The 22,617-nt window shown below is 41.2% G+C and overlaps 1 protein-coding gene across 2 annotated transcripts in view; it reads right to left on the bottom strand.

Annotated features, from left to right (window-relative positions):
• The window catches only part of ANKH (ANKH inorganic pyrophosphate transport regulator), a 108,674-nt gene that overhangs the window by 68,887 nt on the left and 17,170 nt on the right, over positions 1 to 22,617 (bottom strand). The window lies entirely within an intron of this gene.

The following is a 22,617-nucleotide window of genomic DNA, read 5'->3' as shown; positions in this document are numbered from 1 at the left end:
AGTATTTTGACTTCTGCCAAAGAAATCTCCATCCCAAATTCCCCAAAGAGGAACCTGAAGACATCATTCTCTAGGCAAGGAACTAAAATGGCCCTGGGTAGTTTGGAGCCTCAGTCCACTGAAAAGAAATGCTTTTTTCCCTAAAGAAAAAGACTTGCCTTCTATTTTGCTTGACTTTTATTTATTTGCATTATACTTTTTGACCTTCCAGCACTACAGAGCCTGGCTACTTAAAAACAAGAGTTCTTCCCAATGCATTTAGCTGTTCTAAAGTATTACTTTCAGAAAACCTAAACACTGGGACAAACTTGGCCAAATGCCTGATCAGAAAAGCGGCTGCATTTGTTTTCTGGACTAGCTGCCCTGGCTTCCCCAGGGTTAGATCAGAGACAAATCCCAAGCGTCCTTTGGGACTTCACAAGTCACTTTGAACAAACCTCGGCATGAACACAGGTAGAACGAAGTATCAAGGATGATTCTTCATTGCCTTCCACCTTGTACCGTTATGTGCATCTGGATAAACTGAAAAGAAGCAAGCTTTCCTCATGAGGTTATAAGATGGAGGAGAACTGAAATGGAAAATTAAATAAATCATTTTGTTTTGACTTGTGAGTAATAACTACTGAAGCCAACCTTTCCGCACAAAATGATCTCTTGGTTTATGTGGCCAGGATGTTTTGCCACCAAAATCTAGGTGGAGTCAATTGAAATCTGTCCTGTGGGTTTTGTGGGACGTTAATGTGTTTTCTAAATTTAATACACTCCTGGGCAGAAAGCTTGAATTCCTGAAGATAGGAACTCCTGTACTTTTTTCCTTTTTCTTTCTTGCCAAATAGACCTACATGGAAAGGTTTTTTAAAGTTTTCACTTCTTCCTATCACAGGCCAGTCAATGAACCAAAGTTTATTCACTTTGCCTTTTTGTGAGGAGTGTCCATCCATATGTCTGCAAGACTGAATGGCTTTCACTGCTAAAGTGAGGATAAAAATTCTATAAATGTGTGCAGGAAGGAGGAGCAATCTTGGATAACTTTTGAGTAATTAAAAACTGCATGCATCACCTTTAGATTTTCAAACTTTTGAAGAAATATGATGAGCTGTGAGCAGTTCATTGGGGAATCAGGAACTTTATTCCACTGCATTCACTGCTGAAAAACTCATCAGCACATGAATAGTTCAAAGAATCATACTAAAAAGTGACAACAGGAAAGGCAGAACTATGATTTGTCTGGCAGTGTATTTCCTGATGACTAAGTATTCACAGGACATGAGTGGAAAAATCTGATACTACGCTTGAAGGCCAGAGGCCATAGTCCAAAAAACCAATCTCCTAGAGCAAGGAAAAGGTCTTTAGCACTAAGATTTCTTTTACCCTATGAAAGCGTCTTCAGTTTTTCATGGGCACGAGGACAGGCATGACTTTAAAGGACAGACTTGAAATTTTCATACAGCAAATTTGGCTGAGAATCAATGAAAACTTATGATTCTATTCCCGAGAGATGTAAAGGCTAAATAGTTTCAAAAGATATCTAATAGAGATAAGAGAGTATTCACTCCTTCCAAGTGAATACAGTATAGTGATTTAAGTAGTAACATAGGTTCTACAGAAAGAAATTACTTTTCCCTATGATTAGGAAAGTTAGGTATTACATTTCATCTAATCAGAGGTGGCACTGTGACGTACTAATAGCCAAGCGTGAAAGTGATAAAGGATGACATAAAAAAAAAAAAAAAGAGAGAGACATATTTAATTTAAAGTAAAAATTCACAAGCAGAATTTTACCACAGATTCTGACAACAGTTTCAAAGCCCTAGCCTGGGAGTCAAACCAAACAGTGGGGCTTGAGGCACTATTCTCAAGTTTTGTTAAAGTCAGGTTGAATCTGAATGGGAACAATATGAGCCACTGCTGAACTGAAAGCAGAGCTGAAATGGAAAATGAGCAGGTTTGTCCCCTTCCCTGGGGAACACGCCTGCATTTACAGACCTTCCTGTTAGAGGCGAACCTCTTAAACCTCTTCTCCCTTATTAGCCAAGGAGCGAGAGGATATGAGTGCTCTCCTAAAAAGCTAGTAGCTTTTCAGGTGGGTAAATAGAAAACAACGTACATACACCATGTAACACTAAGAAGCACTGGAAGCTGGAGTACAGCCTTACTTATAAGTACTGCAGTGTTTTCTTTTAATCTTCTTGCTCCCTAAGGACCAGCCTTCTTAGGTGAGGGAGTGCCTCCTGTATATTTGAACACTGAGTTCCAAGGGCTGATTAGCACCACCGCACACATTTATTTTTAAAGAAGACATGACGATAACTGAAAATACTGTTCCCATTCTTTTCTGCTGATGGCAAGGTGAGGAAATACACTGAGGGTTGAGGTGCACCGACTGAACTTTGGATTTGTGAGGGTGACAACCCTACAACCAGAGAAGTCTATGAATAGTTTCATATGCATCAGAAGTCTTTTTCAACTGCTATATTTAAGTATTTGCAGGTTCAGCAGCTGTCATAACTTTTTATTATTATAAATTTATTTAGACTTATTTACTATTTCACTCACCTTGAAATACGAACAAAAAGCACTTAGATGACAAATTGGGACACTACAGCTTGCACAGATGACTCCATGCACTTTTTCAGAAATGTCTATCTGTCATTTATTTACAATTCTATCCTACAGTGAATTGTAGCTGATAGCCTGACGCTTCCTAAAGGCAGCAATGAATAATTGGATTCATTTTATTCTTCCACTACTGCACGGTTAAAGCACAAATAGCTGCTATGTGTAAAGCTTAACACGCAGGGATGAAGTAGATTTAGAAAGTCCTTCCATGTCAAGTAGTTCTTGAGCCTTAATTGGTTTATAAAGCATTCTGTGCCTAATGTAAAAAGAGAGGGTACTTGCCAATGAAACTACCATTTTAATTCACCCGTCATTGTTCTCCTAAACAGCTCTGGTAAAAGGAAAGCTGGAGGCAAGAAAGGGGAAATGAGGTTTTTTTATTGACAAGTTCAGTCATGCATGGAGGAAATTGTTTTGGTAAGTTTTCTTTCACTTTCTCTTTCAATGACAGTAAAATCTTTTAACCAGTGTTACCTAAAAACCCACCATACCTCTGAGTTACATGCATAAAATAAAACACACCAGGCCTATTGCTTTAGAAGCACCAAAGCAGTAAGAAAAAAAAAATCTATATCTGATTTCAAAACATCCATAATTCGCCTAAAAAAAAGAAAGTTTAGAAGGTTGGTTTTTTAACTCCTTAAAGTGCATTTTTCACGCTTTAAAACTGAAGAGGGTTGTCAACTTTGGAAAATTGAACTACTGGTGTAATCACAAAATTCGAGAATTATCATTTTACAAAATGTCAAATATTACAAAATCTGATTACCGTGAATACACAAGTAATATTGAACATGATTTTTTTCCTCCTTTCTCTCAAGTGACCATTTATACAAGGGAATAATTTGGGCTAAACCTCATCCCTGTACAGACAATTTGTCATCCTTTAAAACAAAACCCAGACTGTGTATTTTGTTTGGAAATATGACAGAATTAAATACTTATTTGGTTGGCTATTACCAGTCCACACAATCAATTTATATGTTGTTTACTTTTTTATTAAGAAAGCATATGTATGGCATATGCATATATTAATTTAATCGAATTAATTCATCATATTACTTCCCTGAAGGGCTGAACTCTTTCGCTAGAATAACTTTGTACCAGCTTCCTATGCAAAGGTATTTTGCTTTGGTATTTTTATTTAACTGAATTGGCTCATTAGTCCTCAGCCAAGTCCTCTTGATCTGCACATGAAATGAAAAAGAAGGCATGCGCTCTGATGCTACTATAGAGTAACTTCATCAGCTGGACATGGGGTTTGGAAAGGAACTTTTCTTCTTCACAGCTTTCGGGTTCATATGACTTCTTATGGAGGTGCTAAGCCTTTTAATTGATTTCAAAGGTATCTAACAGCATTTAGGAAATGTGAATTAGTGTCTTTTAAGCTGACTTTTGATGTGCTTCTTAGCAGTGTGCCCTACTGGATCTCCTCATAAGAAATTAATTACTTGTTTTCCTGTTTCTCTTTTTTTTTCTGTTTTCTCTGTTAACAAGCTTAGGTGCTTGTTAGAGGCAGCTCATTTGTAACTAACGTGGCAATATCATCACTTTGTGCCACTGGTTCACTAGGTGATTTACCTTATTGAAAGAAGCCAAATCCAAGTATATAATTATGTGACGTTAATTCCCTTCAGTGAAACAGGCAAAATACAGAGGTTGAATGCAGCCAGGGAAGTGCGCATGGGATGTGGCTATGGAGGATCCTCTTGTACCCCTCCTGGGAAACCTGCACGCTCGATCACCTCTCTGAAATGCCTGTACACCAATGCACGCAGCTTGGGGAACAAACAGGAAGAACTAGAGATCTGTGTGCGGTCGCAGGGCCATGATCTCATTGCCATTACAGAGACATGGTGGAATAGCTCGCATGACTGGAGTGCTGACACGGATGGCTACGTGCTTTTTAGGAAAGACAGGCCAGGAAAGCGAGGTGGTGGAGTTGCTCTTTATGTGAGAGAGCAACTGGAATGTACTGAGCTGTGCCTAGGGGTGGATGGAGAGCGAGTCGAGAGCTTATGGGTAAGGATCAAAGGGCAGGCTAACAGAGGTGACACTGTTGCGGGTGTTTACTACAGGCCACCTGATCAGGAAGAGGAAGTCGATGAGGCCTTCTACAGACAGCTGGAAGTAGCCTCACGATCCCAGGCCCTGGTTCTCATGGGGGACTTCAACCACCCCGATATCTGCTGGAAAGACAACACAGCTAGGCACAAACAGTCCTGGAGGTTCCTGCAGAGCATTGGTGACAACTTCTTGACACAGGTGGTGGAGGAGCCAACAAGGAGAGGTGTGCTGCTGCACCTCGTACTAACAAACAAAGAAGGACTGGTGGAAGATGTGAAGGTCGGGGGCAGCCTTGGCTGCAGTGACCATGAGATGGTGGAGTTCAGGATCCTGCAAGGAGGAGGCAGGGCACCAAGTAGGATCGCAACCCTGGACTTCAGGAGAGCAAACTTTGGCCTCTTCAGGGACCTACTTGGAGGAATCCCATGGGTTAGGGCCCTAGAAGGAAGGAGTGTTCAAGAGAGCTGGTTAATATTCAAATATCACCTCCTCCAGGCTCAGGAGCGGTGCATCCCTATGAGTAGGAAGTCAAGCAAAGGAGGCAGGAGACCTGCATGGATGAGCAAGGAGCTCCTGGCAAAACTCAACCAGAAGAAGGAAGTATACAGAAAGTGGAAAGGGGGACAGGCCACTTGGGAGGAATACAGGAACGTTGTCAGAGTATGCAGGGATGCGACGAGGAAGGCTAAGGCCCGTTTGGAATTAAATCTGGCTAGAGATGTCAAGGACAGCAAGAAGGGCTTCTTCAAATACATCAGCAGTAAGAGGAAGACTAGGGAAAATGTGGGCCCTTTGCTGAATGGGGTGGGTGCCCTGGTGACGAAGGATGCAGAGAAGGCAGAGTTACTGAATGCCTTCTTTGCTTCAGTCTTTACTGCTCAGGCCAGCCCTCAGGAACCCCAGATCCTGGAGGCAAGAGAGAAAGTCTGGAGAGAGGAAGACTTTTCCTTGGTGGAGGAGGAGTGGGTTAGAGATCATTTAAGCAAACTTGACACCCACAAATCCATGGGCCCTGATGGGATGCACCCATGAGTGCTGAGGGAGCTGGCGGACATTATTGCTAAGCCACTCTCCATCATCTTTGAAAGGTCATGGAGAACAGGAGAGGTGCCCGAGGACTGGAAGAAAGCCAATGTCACCCCAGTCTTCAAAAAGGGCAAGAAGGAGGACCCGGGGAACTACAGGCCAGCCTCACCTGCATCCCTGGAAAGGTGATGGAGCAGCTCATCCTGGAAGCCATCTCCACGCATGTGGAGGAAAAGAAGGTGATCAGGAGTAGTCAGCATGGCTTCACCAAGGGGAAATCATGCCTAACCAATCTGATAGCCTTCTATGATGGAATGACTGGCTGGGTAGATGAGGGGAGAGCAGTGGATGTTGTCTCCCTTGACTTCAGCAAGGCTTCTGACACTGTCTCCCATAACATCCTCATAGACAAGCTCAGGAAGGGTGGGTTAGATGAGTGGACAGTGAGGTGGATTGAGAACTGGCTGAATGGCAGAGCTCAGAGGGTTGTGATCAGTGGCACAGTCTAGCTGGAGGCCTGTAGCTAGCGGTGTCCCCCAGGGGTCAGTACTGGGTCCAGTCTTGTTCAACTTCTTCATCAATGACCTGGATGAAGGCACAGAGTGCACCCTCAGCAAGTTTGCTGACAATACAAAACTGGGAGGAGTGGCTGATACACCAGAAGGCTGTGCTGCCATTCAGAGAGACTGGGACAGGCTGGAGAGCTGGGCGGAGAGGAACCTCATGAAGTTCAACAAAGGCAAGTGCAGGGTCCCGCACCTGGGGAGGAATAACCCCATGCACCAGTACAGGTTGGGGGTTGACCTGCTGGAAAGCAGCTCTGCCGAGAAGGACCTGGGAGTGCTGGTGGACACCAAGTTAAGCATGAGGCAGCAATGTGCCCTTGTGGCCAAGAAGGCCAATGGTCTCCTGGGGTGCATAAGGAAGAGTGTTGCCAGCAGGTCGAGGGAGGTGATCCTCCCCCTCTACTCAGCCCTGCTGAGGCCACATCTGGAGTACTGCGTCCGGTTCTGGGCTCCCCAGTACAAGAAGGATGTGGCACTACTGGAGCAAGTCCAGTGAAGGGCCACAAAGATGATTAGGGGACTGGAACATCTCTCTTATGAGGAAAGACTGAGAGAGCTGGGCCTGTTTAGCTTGGAGAAGAGAAGGCTGAGAGGAGATCTTATCAACGTGTACAAATATCTGAAGGGAGGGTGTCGAGAGGATGGGACCAGACTCTTTTCAGTGGTGCCAAGCGACAGGACGCGAGGCAACGGGCACAAACTGAAACACAGACAATTCCATCTGAACATGAGGAAAAACTTTTTCACTGTGAGGGTGACAGAGCGCTGGAACAGGTTGCCCCGAGAGGTGGTGGAGTCTCCTTCTCTGGAGATATTCAAAACGCGGCTGGATGCAATCCTGTGCAACATACTCTAGGTGACCCTGCTTGAGCAGGTGGGTTGGACTAGATGATCTCCAGAGGTCCCTTCCAACCTCAGCGATTCTGTGATTCTGTGAAAGGAAGCAGCTTTGGGAAGTGGCAGCCATCCAAATGGCTACCATTGCTGTCTTTTTCAGATTTCTTAAAACTACTGCCATGGTAAAAGGCAATGCCCTGAGCAGTCTTTCCAAAGCTTTTGTATGCACTCCATTAGGTATTGTACATCTGATGTCAGTATAGGGGATATAAATTTTCCCTCTGAAAAGAATAAATCTTTCACGAGTAAAGGAGAGAGAAGATATGGTTTCTAAATGAATGATTCATTGTTGGAGGGCACCGTCATGATTTGCTGGAGTTGCTATGATACCACAGCAGCAATGCCAACTTGTGATAGTCCTTAACGCTTTCTAGAAGCTTAACAAGCCAAAAAGGCATTGCTGAGCAAAATTATTTATTTATTTTTAAACAGGAGGTGTGTATTTACCACAGAGCTTCGTTCAATCTCCCACCTTTCTCCATAGGTTGGCTTGAAATCAGTTAACCTTAGTAGCCTTTTTTCCCCCCTTGGTTCTGGGGGACTGAAATAAGTATAAACAGGCAGGCAGCACGCATTGAGAAAGATGGCAGGATGCCCCAAAACAGTAATTTAACAAACTCTCTCACTGTGCCTGCCAAAACTTGGGTTTAGGCCTTTTTTTTGATAAAAAAGAAAAAATATTCTCAACAACTTTCTGTGGCACTGGAAGCATATGTGGCTTTGCCAATTTATGTTTATCTAGAAAAAGAATGAAAGCATACCATATATATCCTTTGTGAAAAAGCACAGTAAAGATAGACGGGAATAAAGTTGGAATTTCTTTTTAGAATTCCTATGTTTGAAATGGAAACTGTAGTAACACCAAATCAGTTTTGTGTGAGCAGCACAAATATTACATCTCCTGCAAACTGAAACCTTAAACAGGGCTTCCACAGAAGGCTTACAGTGCAGAAGAGGGAACTGCCATTAATGAAACACTGGAGCACCTTATTCACTAACAAAAATGGCTAGAGGAGTTGGGAGGGCTCATATAGGCAGGGACAGAGAAATTAATTGCTAGCATACGAATTTGTGATGCAGTGAACTATGGAGAGAATATGGAACTGAATTACTATTGGTGCTGAAAGAAACTTGGCTTTTAGTCTAGGAGAGCCTGTGAATGTCCTGGGGAGATGAAAACTCTGTAACAGGAAAAAGTGGTGTCATATTCTTCTCACAGGCTGCAGACTTTATGAGCAAGTGAAATAATAGCAGTAATTAATTGTCAGAGAATAATTTCATAAGGATCACTAACAATGAAAACAGAACAGCCTCTAGATAAACATTACACAAGTACACACTTGCTTTTCTGCAAAGAGACGTAGTGCATGCTGCCTTTTTCTTCTTTCTTTTGAAGTATCATTAGTCCTTTTAAATTCAGAAGACAGAGAGTACTACAAAAGGGGGAAGTCAAAGAGGGCTGCTATTAAACAGTCTTTTGCTCCTATACCCTGTCCCTGCCAATCACAAAGCACGAAGAAAGAGCATGATAGAAGGCAGCGTAGGAGAATTGCTCATAGAGAATGGCTCCGATGGGGGAATGGATACCCAGCCCTTATCAGTTAAATGCAGGAGTTGAAGTGAAATTTCCACTACGAAGATCAGTACTGGCGTATTACATACAAATACTTGCCAACTTAATAATATTACTATTAATGTGCAAATAATATTCATGTGTTTAATTCCATGGGTCATCCTTGGGCCCTCATCTTACTGTATTTTTTTTCAAAATAAGAGACTTTTCTCCATTTATTGCTATTTCCTACCAGTGAGGACTCATTCAAAAAATCTAATCAAAGTGATATGAAATGACCCAACTAAAAGGTGTGAATGGCATTACACTGAATACACGCTTCAAAAGGTACAGCTTGGACCCAAATACATGGAAACTGCTGGTGAGTTGGCTGGTCATTTTGGAGTTTGCTTCTACAGCTGAATGGACAGATGTTTCTCCCTTAGGCTGTAGGATATTCTTTATGTTTATAAGTCACTACATGGTCTTTACCTTTGGTATTGCAGCTTCTGAAGAATCTGTGCTACTGACTTCCTATTCCTTTGCTGCTTGATAGTAGCATCCCTGGAAAACAGGGAGGTTAAAAGAGCCGTGAGACTCAAAAGGACTGAAAAGGAGGTACTAGGAGTGTCAGGAGGAAACTATTTTCTCTGAATGAATGCAAAACTTCCCTAGGTTGTGCTCTGCGTCTTTTTAGGCCCAGCCCAATGGAGACTCTTGGGCACATCCTGAGGGCTAGGCAGAAAAATGACATGAAATGATAAGAGTCTTCCTAGTTAGTCTTCATCCTAAGATTGCTTTCCATCTGAGAAAAAAAAAGGAAAAAAAATGGAGGAGGGAGCACTGTACATAACAATACAGATAGACAGAAATATGTTTATCACGGTGGTCACTGTTGGATTTGTGTTGCAGTTACAGGGACTGAGTGGGGTAAAAGTAAGCCATAACACTTAAAAAAGGTAAATCCTAAGAAGTCATTCCTTTGAGCGTGCACAAAAGGCTCCAGGAGGAAAGTAACTCTGAGGCAAGGCTGTGCTGTTGCTATACCTTTTTTAATACAGTTGGGGGGAAAATTGCATGAAAACAGGAGACTCGGTGGACTGAGATGGGAGAAAAGGCGATCTTCCTTCCCTTGCTGCCAGTATTCACAGACTGCACATTGCAGTATCTTCCCTTGTTGGCAACTCTTACAGCTCTCCTCTGACAGAAGATTAAATGTGAGTTTGGCACAGTATCTGAAAACAGAGGGCAATGCAGTGACACAGCAAAAAAAAAAAAAAAGTAATATCAGGAGCAAAAATTGATCTGCCTGCAGCAGCAGCTCAAATACAATTTATAATGGAAAAAAACAACAGCTCCTCCCATGCAAACTGCTCTGACTGTAGGGTTTATATCTAAAGGTAGTTCAGTCCAGAAATAACTACTACTGGCATTTATTATGTTTTACCTGGCTTAACAGGAGCATCCTCTGACAATAGCAGAGATAGCAATCAATTTTCTTCAGCCCAGCATTTCTGTCCAGTCAAATCTTGGCTGCCTGCTAAATAAGTTTCATTACTGGGGATATGACAAGGAAAGAGAGAAAATAAATGGCAACAACCATGACACTGGAGGATACTAGAGACTTAGGGGAAAAGGCACCTGTGGCTGCAGCTGCTGTGCGCTGCAGCGGGCAGAAGCGGCTCTCCGGCGGCTGCTGCCCCAAGCAGGGGGTGGTGGGGACCGCGCGGCAGCCCGCCAGCTCCCAGTAAGATGCGACTTGTGGTTGACAGGAGCTAAAAGCGTTAACACGCTGTGTCCCTGTGTTACCAATCTAAATACTGAATGTCACAAGGGGAACCAAATGCATATTCACATAAGCTGAATTAGGCCCCATGCGCAAAGGAAAAGCTCCTTATCTAAGCACTGTTCTCCACTTGAAAGTGACACCGTCTTCTCTTAAATTTAATTTAAGTATTATTAAAAAAGGTCAAGGGCTTTGGAGCGCTTCCACTGCTAAAAAAAACCCAACTCCCAACTAGAGGCCCACAGATATAATACACAGAGAGGCCTATATGTGCAGGAATGCACAGTCAGTGGGCAGGAAGAAGATGCAGAGACTGTGTTAAAAAGAAAGATCAGCAAGTGACAGTGTCTTGCTGAAGGATGAGCTGTTTAACAGAGAGAAAACAAGGCCTGGAGTTTTTAGGGATGTGACCTGAAATAAAGAAAGTGGATCCTGTTTCTGGTCCAACCATGCACTTGCATGATCATTAAGTCCTATTATAGTGTCTTTGCAGCGTGTATGGATAAACCACAGAGTGGAAAGTGTAACAGCATTACAGAAATAACACCCAATGCTTTCCTTCACTGTGTGGATTTGGTTAACTAATTTGTATAGGAAAAAACAGTGATTTTCAGAGAATAAGAGGCTTTGCAGACTCCACCCTGTCAGGAGGACCTCCATTTAAAAAGAAGACTGAGTGTGATTTACACCCCCCCACCCCCCCACCCCCCACATCCCCTATGCAAGTCTCTCCAAGGTTCTTTAAAGAAACTGGAGTGCATCAAATTTACATCTGAATACTAGAAATCTTTTTTTTTTTTTTTTCAGAATAAAAAGACATGCATGTCCAGTGGACAACCTATTCCATAATGTCCCTTAGCCCCAGCTTCTGAAATAAATATTAGCAACTTTCAAAAGAAGTTGCTTGTACTAATAATGTAATTTTACTCCTTATGCACACCATTTGACAAGCAAAAATAATACTAACCTACCTCAGAGGATATTTAGTGATATTTGAGGTGTGCTTTGAGACAGAGTTATATGCACAAAGTATAAGCCTAAATTTATGGGAAGTAATCTGTCTTCTGTACATTTCAGGTATTTAAAGGAAGAAAATCTTTATATGGAATGCTGGTTTGTGTAAAAACAACAGCAACGACAACAAAAAAAAGACAAGTCTGGTGCATTCAGCATTTGCAGGATTAAAAAAATTTGTAAAAATGGCATTAAGCCATGCTCTTACACCTGTAAACCTTCAGATATTTTCTGAGGCTTGTTTCTGAGGTGACCAACCACATAATTTCCATGATATGCATATGAAAACGAAGAAATTTACTTTGGAAAAGGAATCAAAGTGCGCTAATAGAGCTGATTATTTTTTTAATGCATACTCAAGCTGACATTCCAGCCAGTGTTTTTCCTCAATACAATTAGGAGAGAGGGATTTTTTTTCCCAAAATTCTCCAAAGAATGAGGCACCCAGCTGTTAGTGGCTCTCAGTAGCAGCAGGTAGCCTAAATCTCTCAGCTGATGTTGGGTCAGTGTATTACCTTGCCAGGCTTGTTATTATTGCCATGCTGCTAAGCCCGGGTGTTGCAGGTTATTCTCTTTTGGCAGGCAGATAGTGCTGGGATTCTTTCAGTCTCTCTAAACAACTGACTCACTGCCGCAGTTGTGTTGTGTAACTCCAACAGCAAGAGCCATCCCAACGCGTGTTGGCTGTGCCAAACCGACCAGCCCTGCTGGGAACCAGGCGGCCACCCGGGCAGGTAGAGGCTCTGGCACTGCCTGTTCGTGGCAGGTGGAACAAAACAAGTGCCTCTCCTGGCCTTTTGGCAGAGGAGGGAAATAGTCAAGAGGAACTTCCAAGCTTTTTACTGTTTCTTTTCTCCCTCTTAAGCTCCCAGTATCAATGTTGAGTGGTTTCCCAGGGAAAGAGCAGAATGCACATGGGCTAAGAAGACTGCGTGGGTAAGTGTGAGGCTGGTGAGGGTGGGGGAAAGAACCATGCCCAGAAAGTTCAGAACAAGTCACTACCTGATAAAAATAAGCTTGAAAAATGAAGCATATGCCAGGGCCTGAGGGGAGAAGAGACATCTTAGAGTTGCTGTGCCCCGAGAGTGTGGCCTACACCTGTGGACTCTGTTTTGCTGCAAATGCTATCAGCACAACGCATGAAACTGGACCATACCTACAAATCTCACATTCAGTGTCTTGCTGAATACTTTTTCAGCAAATAGGAATGTTATATAGGAACACTCATTGCTCTTTTCTTTAAAATGCAGATTAAAAACATGAACGTCAGCTGAGAAAATATTGGAAGTTGACACCAGCATGCTGGTCTTGCTGGCTGAATTACTGAATGCAAGGCAACTGGCTTATAGGGCCTCAGCCATTTCATTCTCATTGGCACTTCGTCTCTGACAACCCAAAGTCCACTTAAGTCAGGAGAAAAATTATTTTGGCTTAAGCCAACACCGGACCAGGTCCTCTACCACTAAGTGAATGTGTGTGTTTTCTTCTGGAGTGTCTTCTGCATTGAAGAAGTGATTGCAATAAATCTAAATTCAGGTGTTAGGATAATGAGAAGCACGCACAGCTTTCATGTTGTGTCAGGCTACAGAAAGGTGCCTCTCCTGACACCATCAGCATGAAACTGGAGAGAGACACTAACCCTTAGTACCTTCTCAGTCCAGTGCAAAAGAAGTCCAAGTAAAACAAAGCAAGCATACTCAGAGGAAGAAAGGAAGTGGTTTGAGATGAAACATCATAATGTGGATGGTATAATTAATTTTGGTCCAAACTACTCCATGTGTATGGGGGGGAAGAGCAAGACTGGAAAAACACATTGCAGAGTAATGCTATAAAGAATTTGTACTAAATCAATCCTAATGTACTTCTTAAATACTAACTCCAAGTAGCTTGAGATACCTATATAAATCACACATATCTGAATGAACAAAAGAAAAATACTTTCAAAGGAGTCACATCTAGCTGTCTTTACCATATGAAACCATTTAAATTTTTAGCTAATCTTCTTCTAACCTGAGTGGACATAGTTAACCTATTAACATGGTTGCATGATCCTACAATACTCTCTTAAAACATACTTATCTTTTCGAAACAATATAGTTAGTAGAACTGTAACAATGTTTCAGACTCTCTAGGGAAAATTTATTACTTATTATGCAGCTTTAATGATTTAAATGCCTATGTAATAGTCCAGGAATGGAAGTAGTATTTTCCAGAAAGGTTACAGTGAAGCAGTAATCATGATCTGCTTGTAATTGCTGATTATCCCAGCAAATTTTATCCAGACTAGTAGGGTGAATGGTTTTCACTGAAGGAAAGAAACTTGGGAGCAGGGAATAGTATCAATTTAACAAAATTCAAATGAACAGCAGCCTACACTTTCCACCAGGCATGTGAATCCTCTTAGCATTGGTATAAATAATTGCAGAGGTTCAGCACATGGAGCAAGAGACCCTACTGCTAGAGTACAGCAAGAGCAAGAATCATGTACTGCTATACATGTAAATAAGGGATCCTGTTACTAGGCACTTACATTGCAATGTCAACACAAATACTGTAGCTAGGGAAAGGAGAAAAGCAAGCAGGACTGTAGAGGAAGTCAGCTGGATATGAGGTCAGGTAGCAGAGTATTGTATCCTGGGAAGTTTTTGTATATGCCAAAAAATATTTGAATGATATATGGGATATGCTGCAAAATAACATATGTTAATTTAGATGCATTTTTCCTACTGATTGTCCTGCTGATTCTCTTTTTTTCCCTTTGATAATATCTGTTTGGAGAAAAGAATGTGTGTCTTGGAGGAGATAATAAATACAACATTGATATGGATTTAAATGAGCAGGTGCAGGGTTTCTTGCATAGCAGGTTGAGAGGTGAGATGCACAGAGAGTCATCAAATAGTATTGATAAGAAGATACCCTGTGAAAGCAGGTAAGATTACAGAGGAAAAATGTTAAAAGAGGAGGCCAAGATAACAGATGGCTATGATAAATCAGGAAATGAAAAAACAAAAATTGGGAAGGTTACTAGCAAAGGACAAGGTATGCAGTAAAGAGAGTGGTGAACTGATACAGACTAAAGGAAAGCAAAGGCCCTAAGACTTTGCCAGGAAGTAGTCACTGCAGATGCTGATACTAACATCAGTGAAATGAAATGGATGTCTGTAGTGGATTCAAGAGAGATTCATGAGCTAATGATGTTAGAGAAGTCAGCTGTTGCAAATGAGCAGTTCAGAGCACCAGCAGGCCATCAGTGTGTAAGACAGTTGATACTTAAGGGAAATCAGGAAAGTGGGAGAGAAGTAGATGAGGATGTTGAAGGAAGGTAAATGGAAACATAAATGAGTAGGAAGTATTGTGGGCAAGGCTGTATGGAGTTGCAGGTTCTATCTGGATATTGTTAAATTTCTGCTATTGTGTTTCTTTCTTCTCACCTGAATGGAGACAACCAATGTTATCAAAACGACTGGTGGCTTTGAGGCAGGAATTAAAACACCTCACAAATAAGAGCTTCCATGTTCTTGGAGCTGAAACCCTAAGATTATGCTGAACGATAGAATTTTCAGAGCCCTAAGATAATACATAAAGTTGCACAACCTTTCCTTATGGACTTGCGTTCAGCTGGAGCTTCTCTGAAGAGACAAAGACAAACCAAGGTTATACTGTTAAAAATCAGCTGAAGGTGAGATGGAATGGGAATTAAGGTAAGAATGGGAATTAAAGTAAAACAGAAGAATTACTGTGGATAACGTCTCTATCTCTTGAAACCTATCCTCACAAGAGGGAGGATAGCAGACCACCTTTAAGTGACAGTAACACTGCCTAAAGTCACACTATGCTAATCATTGGTTTGTTAATTGTTGAGGATGACTTATTATTTGAACATGTAGGCTTACATATTGGCAAAAGCTAACCTAAAATCTGACTCTGAAACATCGGCAATACATGATAACACCAGCATGTGAAAGAAAGAAAAAATGAACAAACAGGCTTTCAAATTTGGATCTACTTGTTGTTACCCTCGGAGCTCCTGCCTGTCCAGTCAGCTTTAATGTATTACAAATTTTTTATTAGATAATGATACAGACTTCTCAAGTTTCCAGAGTTTTATGCTTGCCAAAATGCTGTGTTTGGATTTCAATCTGCTGGACCTGTATTTCTTTATTTTCCCTTGGCCTGGGATGGCTCCAAGAGTGAATCTTTTTTCCTTCCCCAGTAACCCTCAGACTTACTTGTTTCACACACATTTAGTGTGTTAACCTATAATAAAGTAGAACTTCATGGTCCAAGTGTCCAGTCATAAAACTGTTCCTATCTCTTTCCACCCCCACGCCACTGCCTTTACATACATGCACAACCATCCCCATTTGCTTAGGCACTAGACTTTCCACTTTCTATGCATTTGCTGGTTTGTAGTTTGTAAGTGCAGGAGCAAATAATGGCTGAGATATAGCACAGAGATTTTGCAGAAGTTTCTATTACACTTACTTGCACAAGAAATGAACAGAATGAGACAAAATAAAAATTGCAGTATGCATTTCCCAGCTTTGAGAATCTTTCCTTTTGATTATTGTTTGCCAGGGGATTTGGGGGCCTTCAGGGTATTCAGGGACCTTCACTGACACAGCATGGCCTTCTGCATCTCTTCTTCTCTTGAAAACAGCTGGTGAGATAAGTTCTCCCTGATAACCAGAGCTCATCAAAGTTTAGTGACCTTCCCTGGATGCCCTTGCAACATCACTGCTTGCAAATTCACCCCAGTGTGGATTATGGATGTAATCAAGATAGCAGAAGGGGCGATTAGGCTCACAATCCAAATAGTTTGCTTTACCATAAAGATGTTACACAGAGTTCAAATTCTCCAAAATGGAGTTCACAAGTTGCATTTTTCCCAAACAGCCACAAGTGAGAAATCCCTTCTCCAGTGCGCCACGGGCAGCATTCATGCTCGTAATGAGAAAAGAATGGGGCAACACTATTTTAATCTGCCGTAGTTAGCTTAAGCAATGTAAACACAGAGCTTTCCTTTTGGTGTGATGAACAAAGGGGAAAAGGAGATATTTTACCTCCCATACTACTTTGTATGTTTTCTCTTCAATCTGAAAGAGCACGTCAGCAGTAACACAAGATGCTGGATGAACGCTCTGGCGCTGCCTTATTGTACTGGATTTGGGTCAGGGACTATCTGGACCAGATTTGTAGCAATTGCAGCACAATCAGACCCACAGTACTGCGGCTCTGTGGGAAGCACACTACTACCTCTAACCATTGCAGCACAGTACAAAGCGTACACTATTTAACTGTAGCATCCACAGAAGAATATGTGTTTTCAAGGTGGCATGTTTTCTTAACTCATTTTGTTTCTTTCTTTAAAAGACACTGACTTGAATTTTGGCAAAGGGCAGTTCTTACTAGTTCAGTGAATGGCAGGAGATTGGTCGTCATAAATCATAAAGTGAAACTTAAGGAGAAAAAAAAGAGGAAATAAGTCTCAAGACTCTCATCTGTGCACTTAAGCACATTTAAAATGTCATATTCACATTCTGTCTTTTAACATTCACTTCTGTTGTCAGATACAGCTTCATTCTGCTGGCAACAGCCTGAAATATAAAATGACCTAAAGGTTGAAGCAGGTCAAATCAATAGCACAGATTTTATCACATATACACAATGACTGGCTAAATTTGCTTCTATGTGACAGCTTGCAGCCCAAATACAGTGTTTACATACTAGTTCTAATTTATTTTTAGATCAGGTAATTATTCACTGAACAGAAAGGAAGAAATCAAGCAAAGTAGCAAATGACTTACAACATAAATACAATCCCACATATTAGGTAGAAGAGATGAAATAGCAACAGTAAACTACCAACAATGAAGAAAACTCGGAAAACAGAATTCTTAATTGTCATAAACTTTCAGCAGTGAATTAAAACTATAATTCATATTTGTTTGCAGTACTCCTGTCTCTAAGTCCTAATATCTTGGCTGATGATCTACCAATTGAACCAACTACTTAAGCAAAAATTAATTTTAACACTAATGAGCTTGTTTCTACAGGGAAGGAGCTGCAGGGGTGTGTGCTGTCAGTAAGTCCTCTTTTGTTTGTCACCCGGTTTCCAGATGATCTAAGTTTTGACTGGTTTTGCTGCTGAACTTGTCAGAAATAGCTTTGGGACCCAGGTGGGAGCAAGACTGTCAGCAGTGTAAACGTCACTCCGTGGTTCCTAGAGGTGGATGAGGGAGAGCAGGAGAGAAGGTGAGGTCCCGTGGAATAAGAAATCCTGGGATCTGGAAGGAAAAAGGTGTCTCTGTGGAAGAGAGAATTTCTTTAGGATTGTGAAGTCCTCTGAGGCATGGATTTTCTTCATTTTGCCTCTTAAATGACACCGAACATAAGATTAGGTATTGCCAAAGTGCTGACACCTAACCTGAGACTACGGCAGCAGTCTAACCCCTCAGGGTCCAACTGAAGAAAGCTGTGACTAGGTGGCAGCCTCTATAACATCAGGTCAGCTTGATATTTAGAGAATTCATTACATCTCTTTTCAAAAGCAGCATGATTCAGATACATGTGATCAAGCGCATCTGCAGAGAAATTGGAGGCAGATGTTTGCTAGTAGGCAAAGCACAAACTTTAGAAGCAATGAACTTAACTGAAAAGGTCTTCAGGCTTTTGAGGCAATCTTTTCAGACTACTGCTGCAACAGAAAATGAGGGACTAGTGTTGCAGTATCATACATTCTAAAAAAACTTAGAAAAAAACAGTTACTACTTTTCTTTTTAAACAGAAGATGCCCAGTTTTCAGAAACTAAGAACTACAGTCTAGATGATCTAAAATGTTACATGCCATTAAGATACAGAATATTGTAACTGAAATAAAACACAGATTCACATTTAAAGCTGGACCAGTGATGCCTAATGAGGGTTTAAATTGCAATTCACGTTGTCTATACCACAGTCAGGCTTTGTCAACCCTTATGTAGCTGTAAGGTAGCTAAGGCCTTTAAAAAGGGAAGAATACAGATGCTTTATATGAATATAGTTCAACACACGAATGACAAACTACTCATTGTGACCACTCTTCACAGTATTTACAGTAAATCTGTACATCACAATTTCTTCCTTAACTCACATGCAGACGTTGTGTAACTCAAAGCAAAGTGATCATACAGCTGGAATAGCACATCATGAAAACCAGGGCTGATGCAGGGGAAGGCATATTGTATTTCTGATGAGACTGGACTACTCTGAATCCCATGTTCACTGAAATTTCTTCCTCAGGATTGAACAGATAAAATCTTTCTGCTCAGTGGTACCTATGCAGTACAAGAGTAGATGCCAGCCTTCACCTTCCAACTCTGCTCTGGTGCTTAAATGCTGTAACACAGTCTCTAGGATTTCAATACAATGTTCAGAACAGTTACCTTGCATGCCTCTTTCACTTGGTTCTTCTCTTCTAGATTTCAGGCTTTTTCTTTTACTGTAGAATTTCAATGTCTGTTAAGTAGTGAACATGCAGACTTACGGACTTAAAGCAAACCTGAACTTAAAATTTAAGTGTGCTTATGCAGAGAAAAGGATTATTTCATTATGATATCGTGACTAATCTATTGAGTTTGTGTCCAGAGAATTTAGACTTTGAAGACAGCACAGTTTCTGCATTTAAATAAAGCATTTGTTTTGACCAAATGTGTTTGATTTGATCAAAAATTTGTTTTGAACTTGGATGAATCGAGTAAATATCTTGAATTGCATTGTGGGTTTTTTTCCCTTTTTTTTGAGTGGGACTGTACATTTGTGCAGAGTCATGTCTTCTCATCATCTTCAACTTTTTTCTTTAATTTTTTTCCTGAAACATAATACTGCAACTGATCCTATTTGCTCTCCACAGCTTTGGCATAGCCTTTCTGCTCTTGAGCTGTTTGAGGTTTGTTCACTACCTTTAGTAATTTTGCCTAGACTAACCCTGTTTGTTTTCTGTTCCTGGTATTGGTTTTTATATATTTTTTATTGAAACAATAAAACCCTGAAATGTCATTTCTTTATTCATCTTCAAAAAAGAAGAGGAGCAAAATGAATCCTCCATAGCTTCAAAGCAGCCTGTGAAAGCCACCTGTGTCATGGCCCTAACTCTCTTTCCTCCTTTGTTGGACTTCATTAAGAATGGGTATGGGTAGAAGCAGTTGTATGTTTTGTTGTTCTTCTTTAGGCAATAAACGTTTATCTGTGTAGAAAATTGTGGAAAATAGAACTGGCATCAAAAAAGGGAGGAAGACAGGAGCTTTCATCTTAATGCTTAGCTAGCTCTTAGCACTAAATTCTCCAACTGCTCCGATGATTACATTTACAGCTTTTTTTGACATAATTGCATGTACTTAGAAAGCTAACTTTGAACTGTGCACGTCTGCATCAGTTAAACAACTCACTTGTCTGAATCCCTGGTTTAAATCCATGTTAAGTTTTACGGAATTAACATTACGAGGGATCATCTGAGTTGTATTCCCAGGAAGCACCTTCCACTGCTGTATACTGAGAATTAGTCCTTTCAAGTCCCCTAACTCTGAGTTCGTTCTTCCTAGCAGTCTCCACCAAGCTCTGCCAGCAAAAGCACCTTCTTCCGATGGAGGCACCACAGACGACACTTCTTGGATACCCAATGAAGGCAGATGCAATGGTTTTCTGATCTTCCTATAATGGCAATAATGATTTCTCCAAAGAAGTACACCTGAGTTACAAATGAAGACCAGGCTATTACAGCAGTAAAAATAAAGAACATTCTTTACCTTATTTTGTTACTCTCATTAAAATCTGTGAGATTTTGCTACTGTCTTCTATAATTGACATCCTGCAGCCTCAATGGGATTATCTGTTAGTAGTTTATTAGTAAAGATGCTTTTTCACACATTCCTGATGTCTTTTTTTTCTGTCAGTTGTGAGTGCCAGCTAGCTTCTCCTTCATTGCTGAGTTCTTGGTCAATGGCCAGAATGTTACGGTGACACAGTCAGTACAAAATACACATATTTTTGAGGTAGTAATACAATAGCAAGCATGTCAACTACTAGCTTGTCTATTCTTTCCTCTTTTTCTCCTCTAAAATGCCATTAATATGCAATAGACACTGGGTGTAGTGATTCCAACTCTACAATACAGGAAATAAAGGACACTGAATCATGTTATACAAAGAAACATAAACCCCTCACTTTTACTACAGCATTAACTTCTGAAAGAAGGTGCAGAATTGCTGGAGTCTCTGGCTTTGATTTTACACGAAAAACTGTAAGGGAACAGATGGTGTCATGCACTGTAGGAGAAAAACGGTGGACCTTCATCTTAAATCCACATTGGTCTGACTGGTTAACAGACTGCTGTTTGAAGCCTTGTATTTGTTCCTCTCTCCTGATCTTTTCTTTCATTGTTTGAGTAAAGGGAGATTTGCTTATTGGCATAACCCAGGCTCTTGAGTTTTATTCTGCTTTTTACATAATAAGATCTTTGTCCTGAAAGCAAAGAAATGTGATAACTATAGCTTTTGTTCCAAGCTCTGGGCTGAGTTTTTGGGCCATTAAGACTCTTTCCAATTGTAAGATCTCATTCCCTCAGGCTTTCTATGTAATGGGTGATAAAGGACTTGGAAAACAAATTTATTACCTCTCTTTCTTAAAGGCCTTCCTTTTCATCCTTGACAGTAGTGATGGGACCTTTACCACTGATGCTATTCAGTTTCTCCTGAGTGTCTTATTCTTCGGTGTCACTAACAAGATAAGTTATCCTTTCCTAAATCGCCTCCTCCTGCTCACTTTCAAGGGTCATGTTTTTGCCTTGCTTCAGTGTTAGTGTGCAGAAGGTTCCCAGCAAGCATATGGAAACATTACAGACTGTCTTGGATCAGGAGTGCGTTTATCTGTTAGTGATCTTCGGTTATCTCTTTGGTGGGTATCAGATGTCACAGAGAGCCAAAAAACTTCAGCGAGCCAAAAAGAACTGCAGCCGCTTTTAGGTTGTGTCATGAGACACTCATCTCCTTTCCTCTTCCTGGAGTTCTGCAGCTCTGTTTTCAGCTTGGAAACTCACCCTTGTGCACTATATTCACGTTTCTAGTGAGGATAATTTCCGATGATTTCACAGTTCCATAATGACATCGAGTAATGGCTGCAATGTCTCCCCGCAGGCTGCAGCAATTTCTATTTGCAGATGATCTTTACTCTGCTTAGTTAACAATGATACAGCAAATTTTCAGTTCACTACCAGCCAACACAGAATGCAAAAGATAATAGTTTTTTTAAAAGAATGAAAAAAAAAAGTTTTCCACAGTCTAAGGACACTGCTATCTACCTGTGGCTATGGGGAGCATAATGACTCTTCAAGGAGGAAATGTATTCAGTGTAATGCCAAATCTGCACCCCTTTTCCCAGGCGTGTTGTCTAGCAATGAAGAGTGATCACTAGAGATGAAAAGGGAATAGCTATGCTGCAGAAAGATTTCAACCTTACTGGGTCTTGGATGCAAACTTAAAGTAAACAGATCTGTCACTTTATTTGTGGAAGAAAGAACTCTGCTCTGAATAAAAAAAATATAAAGGTCAACAGTCTCCATGTCTCATGGGGGCACAAGCTGAATGCAGCTGGAGCCTGATATTTTCCCCTGTGAGACAGAATTTGCACAATTGAGTGCACTATGGGAATTCCTGCTTTCTTCAGAGGCATCCGGAGCTGGAGATGGTTGGAGACAAAGACTACTATTTTGCAGAAATTTTTAAGTGCCAACACTAATTAATCCCACTGTATTCTGGGGACACAGAAATCACAAATCCAAGAGCCTTGCACACAGGCCAGGGCCTACGGCCAGCCCTGCAACACAAATGCCACTTAACAACAAGAGCAAAAAAATTGCAAAAAAATCCTGGGGAACAAGAGTGGTGGTAGGATTCACCCTTATACTCCTATGGCAGTGGGGAGACTGAAACAAAACTTTTGCCTGACCCTGTCACTGGGTTTTCCTCCTTGAAACTGCTAATCAGATCAGATTGTGCCAGCAGGTCCAATTGGGTACAACACCCCTGATGGTCTGTCCACTTGCCTCCACCTACTGT

This window comes from Apteryx mantelli, chromosome 2 (genome assembly GCF_036417845.1).
Source record: "Apteryx mantelli isolate bAptMan1 chromosome 2, bAptMan1.hap1, whole genome shotgun sequence".
NCBI lineage: Eukaryota > Metazoa > Chordata > Aves > Apterygiformes > Apterygidae > Apteryx > Apteryx mantelli.
Note: the sequence above shows the minus strand (reverse complement) of the source record. Positions and strands in the feature narration are given on the sequence as shown.